The following is a 20429-nucleotide window of genomic DNA, read 5'->3' as shown; positions in this document are numbered from 1 at the left end:
TGGAAAGTAAGGGAAAAATAAAGAAGAAACTGAATCTTAATAAATGTACAAGAGGCTCTCAAGAAGTATATGCCTCTTCGATTGTGGAAGGTTTGACTTCGGTGACAATAATAGAACCGATGTGAGAAAGCCAACCATTCTCTTCTTTGCCCAATCGAGCATTTATGTCATAATCAGATGATGGCAGTAGTTATGGCTGAGTATCAGGTGTTCTGATTCTACAGAGGGACACCAAAGGGCTAACTCAAATTCAATATGGGCTAGATGAATTAAGGTGGGAGTTTCAAAGATGCCAACACAGGTGGTGCATGAACTTCAAAACATATTTATCAAATATATTGTCCAGTTTAATCAGCACCATCAACCATCTGAAGGCATCTATTGAAACTCTTGCAATAACTTATTTTAACTTCTCTTTTCAAAACCAATTGGTTTTAGTGCTAATTTTGTCTGGTCTTGAACTGCATACAATTCATTTCTCTTTTTATATCTGAAAAATAAATTCTGAATTTTATAACTGAAAAATTATTCTTCTCTTAATAGAGAAAATGAAGAGGAAGATATTTCCCCAACACAACGGCACTGAAGCAACTGAGTTTGTTCTGCTGGGACTGACCAGTCAACCAGAGCTGCAGCCCATCCTTTTTGTGGTGTTTCTCCTGATTTACCTCATCACCCTGACCAGAAACTTGGGGATGATTTTATTAATCAGATTCACTCCCCAGCTGCAAACCCCCATGTACTTTTTCCTCACCCACTTAGCATGTGTAGATATTTTTTATTCTACTAATGTCTCTCCTCAGATGCTTTTTAATTTCTTATCTGAGAAGAAAAACATTTCCTACACAGGGTGTCTGGCCCAATGTTTTGTTTTTGTGACTCTGTTCCTTACTGAGTATTACATGCTTGGTGCCATGGCCTATGACAGGTACATGGCAATCTGCAAACCTTTGCATTACAACAGCAGAATGTCCAGGCCACGTTGCATCTGCCTGGTCACTTTCCCCTACTTCTGGGGATCTACAGTGGGCACCATGCAGGTAATATTGCCCTCTCACTTGTCCTTTTGTGGACCCAACACCATCAACCATTTCTACTGTGCTGACCCACCCCTCCTAATGTTGACATGTTTTGACACTTACATAAAGCAAACTGCCCTGTTTATGTCTGCAGGGATTTACCTCACAGGTTCCCTCCTCATCATCCTCATCTCCTATGTTTTCATTTTCAACACCATTACAAGCATCCATTCCCATGAAGGGCAGTGCAAAGCCTTCTCTACCTGACAGCTGTCACGATGGTCTATGGGTCCCTTTTCTGCATGTATCTGAGACCCACAAATGAACAACCGGTTGAACAAGGGAAAATTGTGTCAGTGTTTTGCATTTTTGTGAGTGCCATGCTGAATCCGTTTATCTATAGCTTGAGGAACAAGGATGTGGAACAGGCTTTAAGAAGCACATGTACAAGAAAACTTAGGACCATGGAGAAAAGTTCTATTTTAACAGTTTCCCAATGAAAAATAAGTCTTTAAAACAATCCAAAAGTATCTGTTGTAGGTTCTGCCAACATTGGAATGAAATTATCTGGACTAGCAATAACATTTTGTTTTATTTTATTCTTGTCTTTTTGGGGCCACACCCTTGGCATCCGGAGGTTCCCAGGCTAGGGGTCAAATTGGAGCCAAAGCTGCAGGCCTATGCCACAGCCACAGCAATGCCAGATTCTCAACCCTCTGAGCAAGGTCAGGGATCAAACCTGCATCCCCATGGATGCCAGTCGGGTTCCCTAACCACTGAGCCATGACGGGAACTCCTAGCAATAACATTCTATATGCAGAGGGCAGGATCAATGAGAATCTAATGCAAACAAATAATTGAGGAATTGTTTGGAGATGATGATTGGTAGGAAAGAGCAACAGAAGTCAGCTGTTTATGATTAAGCAGGTTCAAGTTTTAGTCTCACTCAAGAATTCACTTCCTCTTGACTAACTGGCAGAGAGCAGTTCTTCCTTTTACTTCTTAGGTTACCGATGATGAGCATCACTGAGCTATTCGTTCCAGCAAAGTGACGTGCATTACAGTATATTTCCTCAAATATATGGTAACATATTCCCTAGGACATATTTCATGTATTCTTTTAATGAAAGTTGATTATCTTCAAAAAAATTTCATTTCTCTAATTTTCAATATCTGTCCTGAATAAACTTTGGATTAATTTTTGTGTTTACTCCTCTTGAGTGTAAAACTATATGGGTTTTATTATTTCAACAAAAATACTTGATATTTTACATTTTATGAACCCAATGATTTGTTTCATTAGTGTCCTTTAATCAAAACAGATACCCTTATGAATGGGAGGTTCCCAAGCTTGATTTATAATTTTTATTTCTTACGTAAGATATTTAGATCATTTTGTCCCTACAATATTAGCATTATTTCTAACATAATTTTAAATAGTATCTTTTGGTTCTTGTCCAGCCACAAACAATTTTAAAATAAACGCTGGTCTAATACACATGAAAATTTTGTTTTAGTGTTTTGCAGCTAAATATGTGCAAGCATAATCCAGACTGCTTGATAATCTTTGGAATTGGTCTTTACTTAAAAGCATAATATAACTTAACTGTGATATGACATATATCGTTCATCACTTCCTTTTAATACTTAGGGAATTTTAATTTTTCCACTTTTAGGAAAATCTTTATGCGTATAAGTTATTACTTCCAATCAGTTATGTTAAAATAAATTACCACAGTTTTATTCTTCATATTTATTTATTTTTTTTTGGATGTAGTCACATATGAAATCAACACCAAAAAATGTGTACCCTAGTTTCCCTATATCCTTAATAACATTAGGAGTATCATTTTATTGTGTGAAAATAGTAGATATAAATGCAATATAGAAAATATTCATGCAACAGAAACAATTGGAATCCATATTTTTTCACTTTTTCTCAATTTTATAATACAGTATCATAGCTACTGGGCTAGTGATATTTAATTTCCAGAATAAATACTTTATTCGGAGGAAATCTCTCTTGAGAAGTAAATTTCTGTAAGAAAGAAAAATTTGGTTTCTGGATTAAAACAGTGAAGTGGGAGATAGTGATTTTCATATGCCCTCATCCCTCACTACTAACATATAAAGATAGCTTTGTTAAATATCTGAAGATCTCAATCTATTCCAAAGCACAATATTTTAAAAGGGAAAAATAATAGAAGCTTGAATTAGGACTCTGGATGATCATCACTTTAATACCTTTAGAGAACAAGTTTTAAACCCTGCTTTTTCCTACTATCATATTTAAATTCTAACATCAATAAATAAAGATGCTTTAATTTTATATCAGGATCTGGATGAATCTGGAAATATGCATTTGTTATTTTTTTTTTATTTTCTTGCTTATAAAAGCAATAACTTGGAGTTCCAACAGTGGCTCAGCAGAAACAAATGAGTCTGACTAGTATCTCTGAGAATGCAGGATCTATCCCTGGCCTCACTCAGTGGGTTAAGGATCGCCCAACATTGCCATGAGCTGTGGTGTAGGTCGTAGATGAAGCTTGGCTTGGATCCCGAGTTGCTATGGCTGTGGCTCAGGCTGGCAGCTACAGTTCAGATTCGACCCTTAGCCTGAGAACCTCCATGTGCCGTGGGTGTGGGCCTAAGAGGACAACAAAAAATTAAAAAAAAAAAATTAAAAGCAATAACTCTTTACAAAAGAAAATTGGCACATAGATATAAAGAATGAGTTTTAATTTTCCTTAATCCTAGTATTTTACAAAGTTAATATGTATTGAAGTATCCTTTTCCTGTAAATAAACTGCATGAAAAGACATGGCCTTTTCTTAATTGGGAGGTTCTCTATTTTAATGTCTGTATAACATTCTAATGCAAAATCTGTCATGTGAGCGTGACGCTCTCCCTTATGACCACAGCCAGCACCCCTTCCAGGGGTTCTAGTTATATTCATGCAGCCCCTGCTCTGTCTGGCATCTGCCTGTGCATAAGTGTGTATTGAATGCAGGAAGTCCTCCCTTTGCACAGTGCTGTGGTCACTGAGATTCACTCAAAGCAAGGACATATTTCCTGGTTCTGTGGGTGCAGTTAAGCAAGATCATGCAAAGTGAGGGCTGCCTGTATTAGCATATCACTTTTCCCCTTTAACTCAACTCTAAACATTGCAATGAAAATCTTTACCTAAGTTTCTTATTATGCCTTCAGCACATTTTTAAAACAGGACTGAGTAAAAGGGTAGAAACTTTTTTAAGACTCCCTAAAACGTAACATTATGTGATTTCCATTTATTGTATTATTATTTTTCCTGACATCACCAGTGTATGAAAAGGCCAGGACTTTTGTTTGTTTGTTTTTTTGTTTTCTTCACAAATATAGATATACAAAACAGTATCTTAATTTGTACTTGTTTTTTTTTTTCTTTTTAGGGCCACACCCACAGCACAAGGAGGTTCCCAGGCTAAGGGTTGAATCAGAGTTGTGGCCACCAGCCTACTCCACAGCCACAGCAACACCAGATCTGATCTGTGCCTGCAACATACACCACAGCTCATGGAAACACTGGATCCTTAACCCATGTCCTCAAGGCTACTAGTCTAGTCAGGCTCATTAACCACTGAGCCATGACTGGAACTCCTTAATTTGTATTTTTGATAACCAGTAATTTTAGTCATTAATTTTAACATTTGTTAATTTTTATTACTTTTCTATTCATAGCCTTCAACATGCCATTTTTCATGTGATTTCTATGGACTTAAGTTTAATACTGTTTCCATTTTTTTCTGACTTGAGACAAAATCCTTTGTCAGTTTGGTGGGTGTTGCTTAATTTTACATTATTCGAGCAAAATAATTAAATTATTTTAAGTCAAATTCAAGTGACTTTTCTATTGTGAACTGCTCTCACTCCTATAAAGCTGAGAGATTTTTTCTCAATATGAAATGTTTAATGCTTATGTTCACTATGATAAACACAAAAATTTTTCAGTGATTAAATGACTCACAGTTGAGGGTACAAATGGGCAGGTCAATTCTTTTAGGGAATGGTTGTTGGAAAAAGGAAAATCCCGTCAGGAATAAGATTCTGTATTTAGATACCTTTGTTGAAAAAATATTTTTCATTACAGACACTGAAATAGTGCAAAATAAATGTTTATGTAAAAGTGTTCATATATAAAAACATTAATATCCCAAGGTTACTTAATTTTCTCCCCCATTCCATACATCTCCTCTCTGGATCATGGGACCAAACTATAGCAATATAATAGTAAAATATTTTTGCATTTTTTCAAATAATTTACAATGAATATGTATTATATATATATAGTCATACTTGATTGTTTGATTTTTATGTATGTGTATGTATATAGATATAGATATAGTTCATAAACTGAACAGTGATATGCATTACTTCCAAGTTTTTTTTTTAGGGCCTCACTCGTGGCTTGTGGAGGTTCCCAGGCTAGGGCTCTAATCCATGCTGTAGCTGCCGGCCTATGCTGCAGCCACGGTGATGCAGGATCTGAGCTGCATCTGCAACCCACACCACAGCTCATAGCAATGGCAGATCCTCAATCCACTGAGCAAGGCCAGGGATTGAACCCTCAACGTCATGGTTCCTAGTCAGATTCGTTAACCACTGAGCCACAAAGGGAACTCCTACTTCCAACTTTAAAATATTGGATAGGAGTTCCCATCGTGGCCCAGTAGAAATGAATCCCAATAGTATCTATGAGGATGCAGGTTTGATCCCTGGTCTAGCTCAGTGGGTTAAGGATCTGACATTGCTGTGAGCTGTGGTGTATGTTGAAGACATGGCTTGGATCCCACACTGCTGTGGCTGAGGTGTAAGCTGGCAGCTGTAGCTCCAATTCGACCCCTAGCATGGGAACTTCTGTATTCCATGGGTTCAGCCCCAAAATGCCAAAAAAAAAAATTTGGATAACTGGAAACTCTGATTCATATTATCCTGAGATAAATTTGAAAGGGACAAATTATTATTATGGAATTTCTTTGTCTTTGTCTTTTTTTTGTCTTTTTGTTGTTGTTGTTGTTATTATTGTTGCTATTTCTTGGGCCGCTCCCGCGGCATATGGAGGTTCCCAGGCTAGGGGTTGAATCGGAGCTGTAGCCACCGGCCTACGCCAGAGCCACAGCAACGCAGGATCCGAGCCACGTCTGCAACCTACACCACAGCTCACGGCAACGCCGGATCGTTAACCCACTGAGCAAGGGCAGGGACCGAACCCGCAACCTCATGGTTCCTAGTCGGATTCGTTAACCACTGCGCCACGACGGGAACTCCTATGATGGAATTTCTCAACTAGAAATTAAAACATACATTAAATCCACATAAATTACAATTTAATTTAAAATACATATAGAGATTAGACAAATATAAAAAATGATTAATTCAGTGTACAATGAAGAAAATATCACAAATTAGTAGAACAATAAAGCATTGCTCAATAAATAGCAGGAGGAAATAGATTAACATGTAAGAAAAAAGTTAAGTGTAATATTACAATAGACAACAAAACTTTATTTAGAATATTAAAGATGTTCCTATATGAGAAGGCTGTGAAAAAATGATGACATACTATAGATAATTGATTATTTAATTTTAGGATGGAAAAAAGCCATAAGACAAATGAAAAATTATCGTTTTTCCAAAAATATATTCTTCAAGTGAGTAATCATCAGAAATATCAAAAATGATCATTCAATTGAAATTATATTCTTTATTTGTTAAATATATATTCAAATTCTTCTGTTCGAATGAAAACATATTCCTTTCCCAAGAATCTTAGATGAAATAACAAAGAAGCAGACAAGCGTAAATATTATTTTCTAATGTTAATAAATTTTGGTGGATGACTGTAACAAAATAGGAGTTCCCATCATGGCACAGTGGAAACAAATCGGTCGGCAGCTGCAGCTCCAATTAGACCCCTAGCCTGAGAACCTCCATATACCTAGGGTGAGGCCCTAAAAAGACAAAAAGACAAACAAACAAAAAAAGAGAGAGAGAAAACAACAACAAACAGAAAGAGAAATAGAGTCACATATATGAAGATCTAGAGATTATCGATGAGAGGAGGGAAGGGGATAGGAGCAAGATAGGGATAAGAGATTCAAAGATAAAAGCTACTATGGGTAAAATAAATAAGCTACAAACATAATGTACAACACAAGGAACATCATCAGTGTTTTACAGTAACTTTAAATAGAATATAATATGTAAAAATATTGAATAACTATGCTGTACACCTGAAACTAATATAATACTGTAAGTCAACTTTTATTTTTCAAAAGAAAAAATAAGGCTATGGTGAAATGATTACTCTTGAATATTACCAGTCACAAATGTAAATGGTTCATGTCTTCTGGAGAAAATGTTATTCACAGAAAAATTTAGCAGTGAGTGATTTTTAAAGTGTCCGAGATTAAAATCATTATTTCCACATTTATAAATCTATCCTAAGGGAAATCAGAGGAATATATACTTAGAGATATGAATCAATTCTAATGCTAAGAGCATCAATATGATGGAATAGTGGTTTGTGCGATAAGGTAAATGGAAAAAATACATCAAATGCAGAGAGGATCTCTCTTTTATTAGGAGATTACAAATAAATTGTGCTGCTTTTATTCTAAAATTGACATTAAATAATATTCTAAAATTGAAAAATCTTAAATGTTAAAAGTTACAAAAATCTTCAGTATATTTCAATGTGCTTTTCTGCACTGATATATAGTATTTTTATAATTGAAATCAAGTATGATTGGATATTGTGTATTATACTACATCAAAAATTATGTTCACTGAAAAATTTAGCCTGTATAAAAATACAGACATTATACTAGCAAGTGAAATATCAATATTCAAACTTGTATATGGCATACTATTCCAATTTTTATTTATGAATTATCAGAATATGTATGCATGCCAATTTATTTGAGAATATATAGCAAAATATGTACAGAAGTTGTCCTTTGGTTTGGAAGACATTGCTGATAAAATTACTTCCTCACAACCATCTGTATTTTCATTTATTTTTAGTGAACACAATCAACCCTTTTCAATCAATTAAGACTTAAGAATGGAGCCCAATTTTCTAAAACTGATGGTCATCTGGGTGATTTTCTGGAAAATAATTTGAACACATTACAGTGAATATAGGAGTTGATTTCATATTAGTACCTAGTATTGTGGTCTTAATTAAAATCAGAGTGCACGATATTAGAATACAAACACTTAGGACAAATTTTTAAAAGTTTACTCTGTGTTTCAACACATCATCATCTAGTTGACCACTAATGCACATACAATGAGGATGAACTATGTATCTCTTACTATAAGCTTCTACACTATTGGTTTTCTCAGTAGGAATTTTGAAAACTGCTAGAACAATGTTGTGTAGAAAGTAATGTCACAGTTTTATGAAATGAAGTAAACATTGGGTGTTCTCTGCCAGAGAGTTACCTGAACATAGATTCATTTGTGTGCTGTTTCAGGGCTTGTTTTGATCCAAATGATAGGCTCTATTTACTCTAAATAAATTAGACCTAGGTCAGAGCTACTACATGAGAAATATTCCTACAGTGCCACTAAACTTTACCGATGATTGAATCTGTATCATTGAAAATTTTTAAACATGGTTGACAGATTATATTCCATAATGAGAAGCATAACCACTGTTTAAAAATGAACAAAAAGTTTCTCAGGATATCTCTGATTTGGGTTGTGGAAAAAAAAGAACATAGTAATTTCAACCTGTGGGTGATCCATATATTTAAAATTTCCCAGAGATTATTCTAGTGATTAATCAGGCACCAGACCCATTGTTCTAAATGACACATTGAAGAAGAAATTACTTCATAATTTAAAAAAATTAAGGCATTCCTGTTGTGGCACTATGGAAAATAGTGCAACTAGTATCCACGAGGATGCACATTAAATCCCTGGCCTTGCTCAGTGTGTTGGGCATCCAGCATTGCCATGAGCTATGGTGAAGGTCTCAGATGCAGCTTGGATCCCTGTTGCTCTGGCTGTGGTGTAGGGCAGCAGCTGTAGCTCAGATTTTACCCCTAATCTGGGCAATTCCATATGTCCCAGGTGCAGCCCTAAGAAATTAAAAAAAAAAAAAAAAAAAAAAAAAGGAAGCATTGGGAGTTCCTATTGTGGCTCAGCAAGTTGAGAACCACACATAGTATCACTGAAGATGTGTGTTACATCCCTGGCCTCAGCTAGTGTGTTAAAGATCTGTCATTGCTGCAGCTTGTGGCATAGATTGAAGATGTGGTTCAGATCCATTATTGCTGTGACGCTGGCACAAACCTGCAGCTGCAGCACAAATTCAACACCTAACCCAGGGAACTTCCATATGCCACTGATGTGGCCATATAAAGAAAAACGTATAAATAAGTAAAGTTCTAAAAAATTAAGTTTAAAACCTATCATCTTATTTTGAACATAACATTAGTTATGTAAACCATAAAATTCAAATGAAATGGATTTTTAGCAGAACCATCAGAGTGAGTTAATTATAATATCTACTCACAAAGTCAGTAAAGATATTAAACTATAATATGGAATTACTGAATACCACCCAATTTATTTTCAGAGGTTCTGCTAAAGAAAATAATTTTGAATTTCAATATTAAAGTTTTTAATGAAACAATTTATCTTGAAGGTATTAAGATTGAGGGGAGTTTGTGAAAACAGAAAAAACTATGACTATTAACCAGTAAGTTTTCTTTTAAAGGGAGTCACTATGTAATCACAGATACTCAGTAATTACAAATGAACAGATACCTAAACTGCAATTCTATGAAAAAAAAGTTCCCTTAATCATTTGCTGCATGTCATGGACCACATGCTTGTTCTGTAAACTGTAGATCAATGGGTTCAGCATTGGGCTCATAAAACTCTAAAAGACAGCGACTGTTTTGGACCCCTCCACAGACTTCTCAGATGGAGGCCTTAAGTGCATGCAGAAGAGGGTCCCATAAAATAGAGTAACTGTTGTCAGATGGGAACCACAAGTAGAAAAGGCTTTGTGCCTGCCTTCTGAAGAATGGATCCTCAGGATGGCTGTGATGATGAAAAGGTAGGACAGGAGGATAATGAAGAGAGAGCTCGAGAGAGTAAAACCAGCAACTGCAAACATTGCCATCTTTTTGACCTAGGTGTCAGAGCAGGCCAACATTATGAGGGGAGGATCAGCACGGTAGAAATGATTGATCTCAAGGGAGCCACAGAAGGACAAGTGAGAAGTCAGCAGTGTCTGCGAGAGTCCATTAAGGAAGCCACAGGTGTAAGGGACTGTGGCTAGAGAGAGGCAGATGTTCTTGGACATCCTGGTGCTGTAATGTAAAGGGCTGCAGATGGCTACATAGTGATCCAAGGCCATTGAAGCAAGGATAAAAAACTCAGCGATCACCAGGGCAAGGAAGAGAAGACACTGTGTGAAGCACCCGGCACAGGAGCTGGTCTTCTGGTCTGTGAGGAAATTGCACAGGATGTTTGGAGGAATGTTGGAGGAATAGCAAATGTCCACAAAGGAGAGGTGGCTCAAGAAGAAGTACATGGGCGTCTGGAGGTGGGGATGGGTCCTGATCAGCAGGATCATGCCCAGATTCCCTGCCAGTGTGATTAGGTAGATCACCAGAAACACCCCAAACAGGATCTTCTCTAGCACTGAGTCACCTGTGAGTCCCAGGAGAATGAACTCCGTCACTACAGTGTGGTTTGAGGAAGACATGTTCTTATCGCTTGAAACCAAAAGTCACAAAAATGCGAAGAATTTGCTCTGATCTTGACTTTAGATTTATTCCATTCTTATGCCATTCCTTTCGGTCTATTTATATGTGCAAAAATTACTCTTCTCAACAAATTTGTCAAAATATCATCATAAACATTAATCTTGTGTTGTCTCTTTCCCTATATATCTCAAACACACACTCACAAACTCTCTCTCTCTCTTCCTATGTATCTCTAAGTTGTGTGTGTATATATACACATGCACATTTATACCTGTCTTCTTGGAGAACTCCACATATGGTATGTTTTCATATTTGTGAAAATGAAAACCAGGGAAACGAATATCATGTACGAAAAACAGCAGACCAGTAGCATCATTCAAACAGACAAGTGAAAGTAGTTGAATTTTTACTCCCTCTAGTTTTGATATCCCAGTGTTTCAGACACAAAATCTAAGGCATGCCTTCAGAACAGCATTTTCACCTGAAACCCAGACTTTTCTGTCTTCATTACATTCAGAGGACATTGAGTTAGTAAATTTATCTCTTGAAATATGACTAAGAAATGACAGAATGAAGAATTATTTTCTCTGCTTGGTAAAGTCACCCACTCAATATTTATGTACAATCTAATTACTTTTTTTTTCTTTTTTAGATTTTGGGTTTATAGCAGTGAGCAGATTCTCTATCTTCATAAAGCTTGCATTGTAGGAGAAAGAAGAGATACGGACCACATAGACAAAGATCTACAACAGAATGTAAATTAGAAGAAAATACTTGTAAGCTATCAAAGATGGTGTGCTTTTAGATGGCTATTCAGAGAAAACAGAATTTGAACAATAAAAAAAGAATTCAAGTATCTAGAGAAGCAAGTCGTCATTTTTGGCTCCATTTTTAACATTTTTTTAACTAATATATGTGTAACACATTAGGATAATATTTAAATGTGGACTTAGCTCCCAGATGGAGTCAGTGTCTCTGTTTTGTTTTACTTTTTCTTCAGAAGAAAAAGATATGACTGAAAAAAATGTGCCTCAAGAATTGCACCTTGGCCTTTTTAAATTTAGTTTTCACATGGACATCACAAGAGCTTTCATGTTAGAACTGATTATTTAGAGATGCTCTGAAATATTAACATATGAATAGAAAAATCAAGCACAATAGATCAAACTATTTTTTTTCAAAATTAGTGAGATATCAAACAAAAGCACAAACATATCTTTTTAACAAATAAATGTAGAAAATGACCTACCTGTAAATGATGACATCATATTTTCTGAAAACAAGATGGGAAGATTTATAATGTATTTCTTAGGAATGTTCCCTAGGGCATTTTAAAAATAAATATTAAAATACAATCAAAATAAGTTTTGTTTCTCAAGCGCATAACTTTAATTTCATGCTTTGAGGTCTTAGATTCTCCTTCAAGGCCAAAATCTATACCCAACATCGTTTTATTCTGTTTGGTACTAAATGCCTAAGATCTTTGATAAAAATAGGGAAATTAACCAACCCTTTTAATAATACTCCCAAAGACATTCTATGATGCCACCATCACCCTCATTCCAAAACCAGACAGAGATACCACCAAAAGAAAACTATCGCCCAATATCATTGATGAATATAGATGCAAAAATTCTCAACAAAATATCAGCCAACCGAATCCAACAACATACGAAAAAAATCATAAACCATGACCAGGTAGAGTTCATCCCCAGTTCACAAGGATGGTGCAACATATGCAAATCAATCAACATCATAAACCACATTAACAAAAGAAAAGTTAAAAATCATATGATCATCTCAATAGATGCAGAAAAAGCATTTGACAAAATCTAACATCCATTCATGATCAAGACCCTCACCAAAGTGGGTATAGAGGGAACATTCCGAAATATAACCAAAGCCATTTATGATAAACCCACAGCAAATATAATCCTCAATGGGGAAAAACTGAAAGCCTTCTCACTCAAATCTGGAACAAGACAGGGATGCCCACTCTCACCACTGCTCTTCAACATAACTTTTGGAAGTCCTAGCCACAGCAATTAGACAAACAAAAGAAATAAAAGGCATCCATATAGGAAGAGAAGAGATAAAACTGTCACTGTATGCAGATACATAGAAAACCCTAAGACTCAACCCCAAAACTACTTGAACTGATTTATAAATTCAGCAAAGTAGCAGGGTATAAGAACTCAGTCGCATTTCTGTATACCAGCAATGAAATATTAGAAAAGGAATACAAAAACACGATACCTTTTAAAATTGTACCTCACAAAATCAAATACCTCGGAATACACCTGACCAAGGAGATAAAGGACCTATATGCCGAGAACTATAAAACTTTAATCAAAGAAATCAAAGAAGATGGAAAGAAATGGAAAGATATTCCATGTTCCTGGATTGGGAAAATCCATATTGTAAAAATGGCCATACTACCCAAAGCAAACTACAGATTCAGTGCAATCTCTATCAAATGACCCATGACATTTTTCACAGAACTAGAACAAACAATCCAAACATTTATATGGAACAACAAAAGACCCAGAATCGCCAAAGCAATCCTGAGAAACAAAAACCAAGCAGGAGGCATAACTCGCCCAGACTTCAAGAAATACTACAAAGCCACAGTAATCAAAACAGTGTGGTACTCATATCAAAACAGACAGACAGACCAATGGAACAGAATATAGAGAACCCGGAAATAAACCCTGACACCTTTGGTCAATTAATCTTTGACCAGGGAGGCAAGACATAAAATGGGAAAAAGAAAGTCTATTCAGCAGGCATTGCTGGGAAACCTGGACAGCTACATGCAAAGCAATGAAACGAGAACACACCCTCACACCATGCACAAACATAAGCTCCAAATGGCTGAAAGACTTAAATATACGACAGGACACCATCAAGCTCCTAGAGGAAAACACTCTCTGACATCAACATCATGAATATTTTCTCAGGTCAGTCTCCCAAAACAATAGAAATTAGAGCAAAAATAAACCCATGGGACCTAATCAAACTGAAAAGCTTTTGCACAGCAAAGGAAACCCAAAAGAAACCAAAAAGACAACTTTCAGAATGAGAGAAAATAGTTTCAAACGATGCAACCGACAAGGGCTTAATCTCTAGAATATACAAGCATCTTATACAACTCAACAACAAAAATGCCAATCAATCAATGGAAAAATGGGCAAAAGACCTGAATAGACATTTCTCCAAGGAAGATATGCAGATAGCCAGCAAACACATGAAAAAATGCTCATCATCACTGATCATGAGTGAAATGCAAATCAAAACTACCATGAGACACCACCTCACACCAGTCAGAATGGCCATCATTAATAAATCCACAAACAAATTCTGGAGGGGCTGTGGAGAAAAGGGAACCCTCCTGCACTGTTGGTCGGAAGGTAAACTGGTACAGCCACTATGGAGAACAGTTTGGAGATACCTTAGAAATCTATACATAGAACTTCCGTATGACCCCGCAATCCCACTCTTGGGCATCTATCCGGGTAAAACTCTACTTAAAAGAGACACATGCACCTGCATGTTCATTGCAGCCCTATTCACAATAGCCAGGACATGGAAACAACCCAAATGTCCATCGACAGATGATTGGATTTGGAAGAAGTGGTATATATACACAATGGAATACTACTCAGCCATAAAAAGAATGACATAATGCCACTTGCAGCAACATGGATGGAACTAGAGACTCTCATCCTGAGTGAAATGAGCCAGAAAGACAAAGACAAATACCATATGATATCACTTATAACTGGAATCTAATATCCAGCACAAATGAACATCTCCTCAGAAAAGAAAATCATAGACTTGGAGAAGAGTCTTGTGACTGCCTGATGGGGGGGGAGGGAGTGGGAGGGATCGGGAGCTTGGGCTTATCAGACACAACTTGGAATACATTTACAAGGAGATCCTGCTGAATAGCAGTGAGAACTATGTCTAGATACTCATGTTGCAACAGAAGAAAGGGTGGGGGAAAAACTGTAATTGTAATGTATACATGTAAGGATAACTTCTTCCCCTTGCTGTACAGTGGGAAAATCAAAAAAATAGAAATAAAATAAAATAAAATATATATCAATAATAAAAAATATTATGATGGGAAGAGAATATGGATGGAAGAATTTGGAATTTTAATATGTAAAATAATAATATTCTCATCAGAAAGCTTCAATGATTCTCTATAAACACTTACGTGTGTCTGCTAAATGAATACCTGTTGACTTTAGATACATAAACATCATAAGAGTCAGATAATTAGAAATGCCACCCTAACATTGTTAGTTTTTTTACTTGTCTTTCTGTGATTATTTAATTGTCTATTTTGTTAAAGTTGTAGCATGTTCAGCATTTTACTGGAAGTTCTAATATGTTCCATAAAGTTATGCTAACTAGAAAGAAAAAATAAAAGTTATGTTATTCTTAGAGCCCATGATGTTAGAATCTTCTTTTTAGTATATGCAAAAGGAATATTAACTAGACATTTTGGTAATCATTTTACAATATAAACTAATATTGAATCATTTTGTACCCCTGAAAATTTTTTTAATGTGCAAAAGAAAAGTTAAGAGTATATTTTGGAAGGTCATATCATTATAAAATCAATATACATAGATTATTACATTATAATATGAAAGCAAAGCACAGTTGGAAAATATTTTCAATATTATTTTGTTTTAACAGCAGAGGCATAAACTAGTGTGATCGTGGGATGGAAATCCTATAAAAGTGGATTGTGATGATCATTGTACAATTACAAATGTAATAAATTCATGGAGTAAGAAAAAAAGAAAATAAAGCATAAACTAGATAGAAATGATTTGCTAAAAAACTGCAAGGGGTACATACAGAAAACTGCAAAATAAATGTAGAAAGAAATTAAAGATGACCTTAATAATGGAGAGATATTTCTCACTTGTGGATTGGAATCTTCAATATTTTTATGTTGCCAAGTCTTCCTAAATTGATTAATAGTTTTAACACTGGTTCAGTCAACATTTGAACAGCTTATGTTTTTAATCTATAACTGACTCTAAAATATATAATATATAAAAGAAGACTTGGGTTAGCCAAAAAAATTTTGAGAAGAAAAATTTAAGGATATATACTACCTCATGTTAAGTGTCAATAAGAAAGTACAGTACTCAAAACAATGTGTGGAACCAAGGCTAAGAGATTAATGATACAGAATAGAGTACCATAAATATATCCATTTATATATGGTAAGTGGGTTTTAGAACAAATGCACAAATGTATTTCAATGAAGAATACTACTGGGACAATTGAGTATCTGTATAGAAAATTTTAATTTCCATCTTTATATCATATCATAACCTAATACTCCAAAATTAACTTGATGTGAATCATACATTGAAATGTGATTCCTAAGTCTATAAGTCTGGAATTCCCACTGTGGCTCAGCGGAAAACCCACCTAATATCCATGAAGATGAGGATTCAACCTGTGGCCTTGCTCAGTGGTTTAAGGATCCCACATTGCAGTGAGCTTTGGTGTAGGTGGGCAGCTACAGCTCCAATTCCACCTCTAGCCTGGAGACTTCCATATGTCCCAGGTTCAACCCCCCCACAAAGAAAGATGAAAAATAAATAAGTCTACAAGTCCTCTGGGGGTGGGTGGGGGGAGGTAGCATGATCTTGAAGTAACAAATCTGTCTTATGAAGGACAGGAGAATCATTAATCATGAAACAAAAAATTACATGTTTCATGTCACCAAGTGTCAAAACATGAAAATTTCACTCATTTGTATTCTTCAAAAGTAATGTTACAATAATGAAAAAACAAGACATGAACTAGGAAAAATATGTGTCACATATTGGTAATTCTCACATTATTTCCTTTTTTTTCACTGTTCGTACAGTTGTTATGGTAATCCGTGATCAGTGGTCTTTGATGGACACAGTTTTGGTGCCCCAAAACTCTAAATTTTTTTTGTACATCGCAAGCTGTGTCCATATAAGAGAATGAACTTAATAAATGTTTTGCGTGATCTGACTGGCACACTGACTACTTGTTCCCTCTCTTCCTCTACTAGGGCTTATCTATTATCTGAGACACAATGACATTGGAATTAAGCTGATCATTAACCTTATAGTAACCTTAGATTCAGAATATCTAGCTAAGATAATAAAAATGTCTACACTAAACCACAGATTTTCATTGTAAATGAAAGAGTCTGAAATTGGAAGAAGATGCCATCTAGGATTTTCATGGCTAGAGAGAAGTATTTACCTTAAAATTTCAAAGGATATGTTGACTTCTTCAATAGAGGCTATTGCAGCTCATGACTTTAAATTGAAGCCGATGCTGGTTTACCATTCTGAAAACTCTAGGGTCCTTAAAAAGTATACTAAATCTACTCTACCTGAAACAATGAAGCCTGGAAAACAGCACATTTATTTACAACATAGTTTACTGAATATTTTAAGCCAGCTATTGAGAACTACTGCTCATTAAAAAAAATACCTTTAATAAAAATATGATTACTCATCAATGATCCACATGTTCATCAAAGAGCTCTGATCAAGATGTACAATAATATTAATGTTGTCCTATGCCTGCTAACACAACATCCATTCTGTAGTCCATGAATCAAAGAATCATTTGAATTTCAAGTCTTTATTTAAGAAATAGGTTTTGTAGGACTACAGTAGTCATAAGTAGTGATTCATCTGATGGATCTTGGCGAAACAAATTAAAAACCTTATAGAAAGGATTCACTATTCTGTATGTCACTAAGAACCTTCATGATCCAGGACAAGATGTCGAAATATCAATATTAATGAGAGTTTGGAAAAACATTTTTAGATGACTTTGAGGGGCCTATGATTTTAGTGGAGAAAATAACTGCAGATGTGGTGGAATAGCAAGAAAACTAGAATTAGAAGTGGGCCTGAAGATGTGACTGAATTGCTGAAATATCATGATCAAACTTTAACAGTGGAGGAGCTGCTTCTATAGATGAGCACAGAAAGTGGTTTCTTGAGGGATAACCTACTGGTGAAGCTGCTGTGAAGACTATTGAAATGATAATAAAGAATTTAGAATATAATATAAAATTAATTGATGAAGTACTGGCAGGTTGAGAGGAATGACCCCAGTTTAAAAGAGGTTCTTCTTTTGTTTGTTTGTTTGTTTGTCTTTTTAGGGCTGCACCCACAGCGTATGAAATTTCTGGCTAGGAGTCAAATTGGTAGCTTCCGGCCTATGCCCAAGCCACAGCAACATGAGTTCCAAGCCACATCTGTGACCTACACCACAGCTTATGGCAAAATTGGATCCTTAACCCAATGAGCAAGGCCAGAGATCAAACCCATGTCCTCGTAGATACTAGTTGGGTTCATTATCACTAAGCCATGATGGGAACTCCTTAAAAGAAGTTCTAATGTGGGTAAAATACTATGGAATAGCATTGCTTGCATCAAAGAAATTGTTTGTGAAAGAATGATCAGTTGATGGGCAAACTTCATTATTGTCTCTCTCGCTTTTTTTCCTTTTGATTTTTTTAGGGCCACACCCGTGGCATATGGAAGTTCCCAGACTAAGGGTCCAATTGGAGCTCTGGCCACTGGCCTACACCAGAGCCACAGCAACTCTGAATCTGAGCCATGTCTGTGACCTACACCACAGCTCATGGCAACGCTGGATCCTTAACCCACTGAGTGAGGCCAGGGATCAAACCTGCATCCTCATGGATGCTAGTCAGGTTCATTAACTGCTGAGCCATGACAAGAACTCCCATTATTGTCTCATTTTAAGAAATTGCCCACTCAACATTCAGCAACTGCCACCCTGGTCAGTCAGCATCAACATTGAGGAAAGACCCTCCTCTAGCAAAAAGATTATGACTTTTGAATGCTCAGATGAAGTTAGTATCTTCTAGCAATAAAGCATTTTTAATTAGGGTATATACATTAGTTTTTAGACATAATGCTATTGTGTACTTAATAAACTATAGTACAATGAGGATGTAACTTCTACATGCATTGAAAAACCATATATATATATAATATATAATGCCATATATATCATATATACACACAACGCACACACACACACACACACACATACATCTATATATATATATATATATATATATATATATATATATGCCATTCTGTAACTTGCTGTATTATGATGCTTACTTTGCTGCTTTGATCTGGAATTGAACCCAGAGTATCTCCAAGGTGTATGCCTGTATTGGGTTTTATGCCTCCAAGCAGGGAGTTGAAATGTGATATATGTTTATTTTCAAGTATATAGGTTCTATGGAGTAAGTGGGATTTATACAGAGCAACAATATTCTCCAGGATGTCTGAGACATTTGGTCAAATTCCACTATCAGAACTTTGTAGCAGAATGATATGGAGCCAGAGTACATGAAGGTGGATTTTGTCATTTCTAAGTTCCCCCAGAGTCCTAAAACCCCAGGCTTTAATCATTCTAAATACAGAAGCAAAAAGAGGTTGTTTTAAAAATTTTACCTAAGGAGGTTTTAACCTCTTTGTCTCTCAGACTGTAGATAAGAGGATTTAACATGGGGATGACCACCGTGTAAAATACGGACACCACTTTGTCTTGGTCCATCGCATAACTGGAGCTGGGGCAGAGATAAATGAACAGGATTGTGCCAAAGAAGATGGTGACCCCCACCAAGTGGGAAGCACAGGTGGAGAAGGCTTTGTGCCTCCGCTCAGCAGAACTGATCTTCAAGATCACAGTGAGGATGTAGAGATATGAAATGAGAATAGTCAGAAGGCAACTCAGTTCATTAAAACTGTCAAAAGCAAAAATGACAATTTCATTGACACGTGTGTCAGAACAAGAGAGTTTCAGGAGCAGTGGCGTGTCACAGAAAAAGTGGTTGATGACATTTAAATGGCAGAATGACTGTTGGAAGGTAAGGCCAGTGTGAATGGCAGCATTTATAAAGCCTGCAAGATACGTGGTCAGCACCAGCGGGACATTAAGATAGGGGGACATAGTGACTGTGTAAAGAAGAGGCTTAAAATGGCTGCATAACAGTCATAGGCCATCATGGTCAACAGGAAGCCCTCAATGCCAGCAAAAGAACCAAAAAAGAAGAATTGAGTGGCACATGCACTACATGAAATGATGGGGTTCTTCACCCAGAAATTCACCAGCATATTAGGGGTAATGACAGAAGAATAACAGAAGTCAATGAGGGACAAGGTACTGAGGAAAAAGTACATTGGAGTGTGAAGATGTGAGTCAATCTTGATTATTAGGATCATGCCAAGATTTTGAAACACAGTGATCATATAGATGAGTAGAAGTGCCATAAAAAGAAGACACTGTGGCTCTGGATGATCGCTAAACCCCAGGAAAATGAATTCAGTCACTGATGAATAGATGCACATACCTTGTCTCAGAATGGATGATTCACTTGTGGAGATAAGACAGAACCCAAGGAAATAAATTTTACAAAAAATACCAAGAAAATCAAACAATTAATTTTCTGCTCTAAGTAAGATCTCTTCCAAAATGGCCTAGGAATGTGTGTACTAAACTTCTTTCTTTCTCTCTTTCTTTCTCTTTCTTTCTTTCTTTCTTTCTTTCTTTCTTTCTTTCTTTCTTT

At 36.0% G+C, this 20429-nt stretch overlaps 3 pseudogenes; 1 reads left to right on the top strand and 2 right to left on the bottom strand.

Annotated features, from left to right (window-relative positions):
* The first annotated feature begins 548 nt into the window (after positions 1 to 548).
* LOC146406216 (olfactory receptor 5M11-like) lies at positions 549 to 1519 on the top strand (annotated as a pseudogene).
* An 8317-nt stretch (positions 1520 to 9836) lies between these two features.
* On the bottom strand, positions 9837 to 10785 carry LOC110258902 (olfactory receptor 5M10-like; annotated as a pseudogene).
* An 8488-nt stretch (positions 10786 to 19273) lies between these two features.
* Positions 19274 to 20211, bottom strand: LOC146406215 (olfactory receptor 5AP2-like; annotated as a pseudogene).
* Positions 20212 to 20429: the final 218 nt, after the last annotated feature.

This window comes from Sus scrofa, chromosome 1 (genome assembly GCF_054392235.1).
Source record: "Sus scrofa isolate SSC_HxYL_T2T_F1_AM1 chromosome 1, Sscrofa_HxYL_maternal_Yorkshire_Landrace_v2.0, whole genome shotgun sequence".
In the NCBI taxonomy this organism is placed as follows: Eukaryota; Metazoa; Chordata; class Mammalia; order Artiodactyla; family Suidae; genus Sus; species Sus scrofa.
This window is presented reverse-complemented; position numbering and strand designations above follow the sequence as displayed.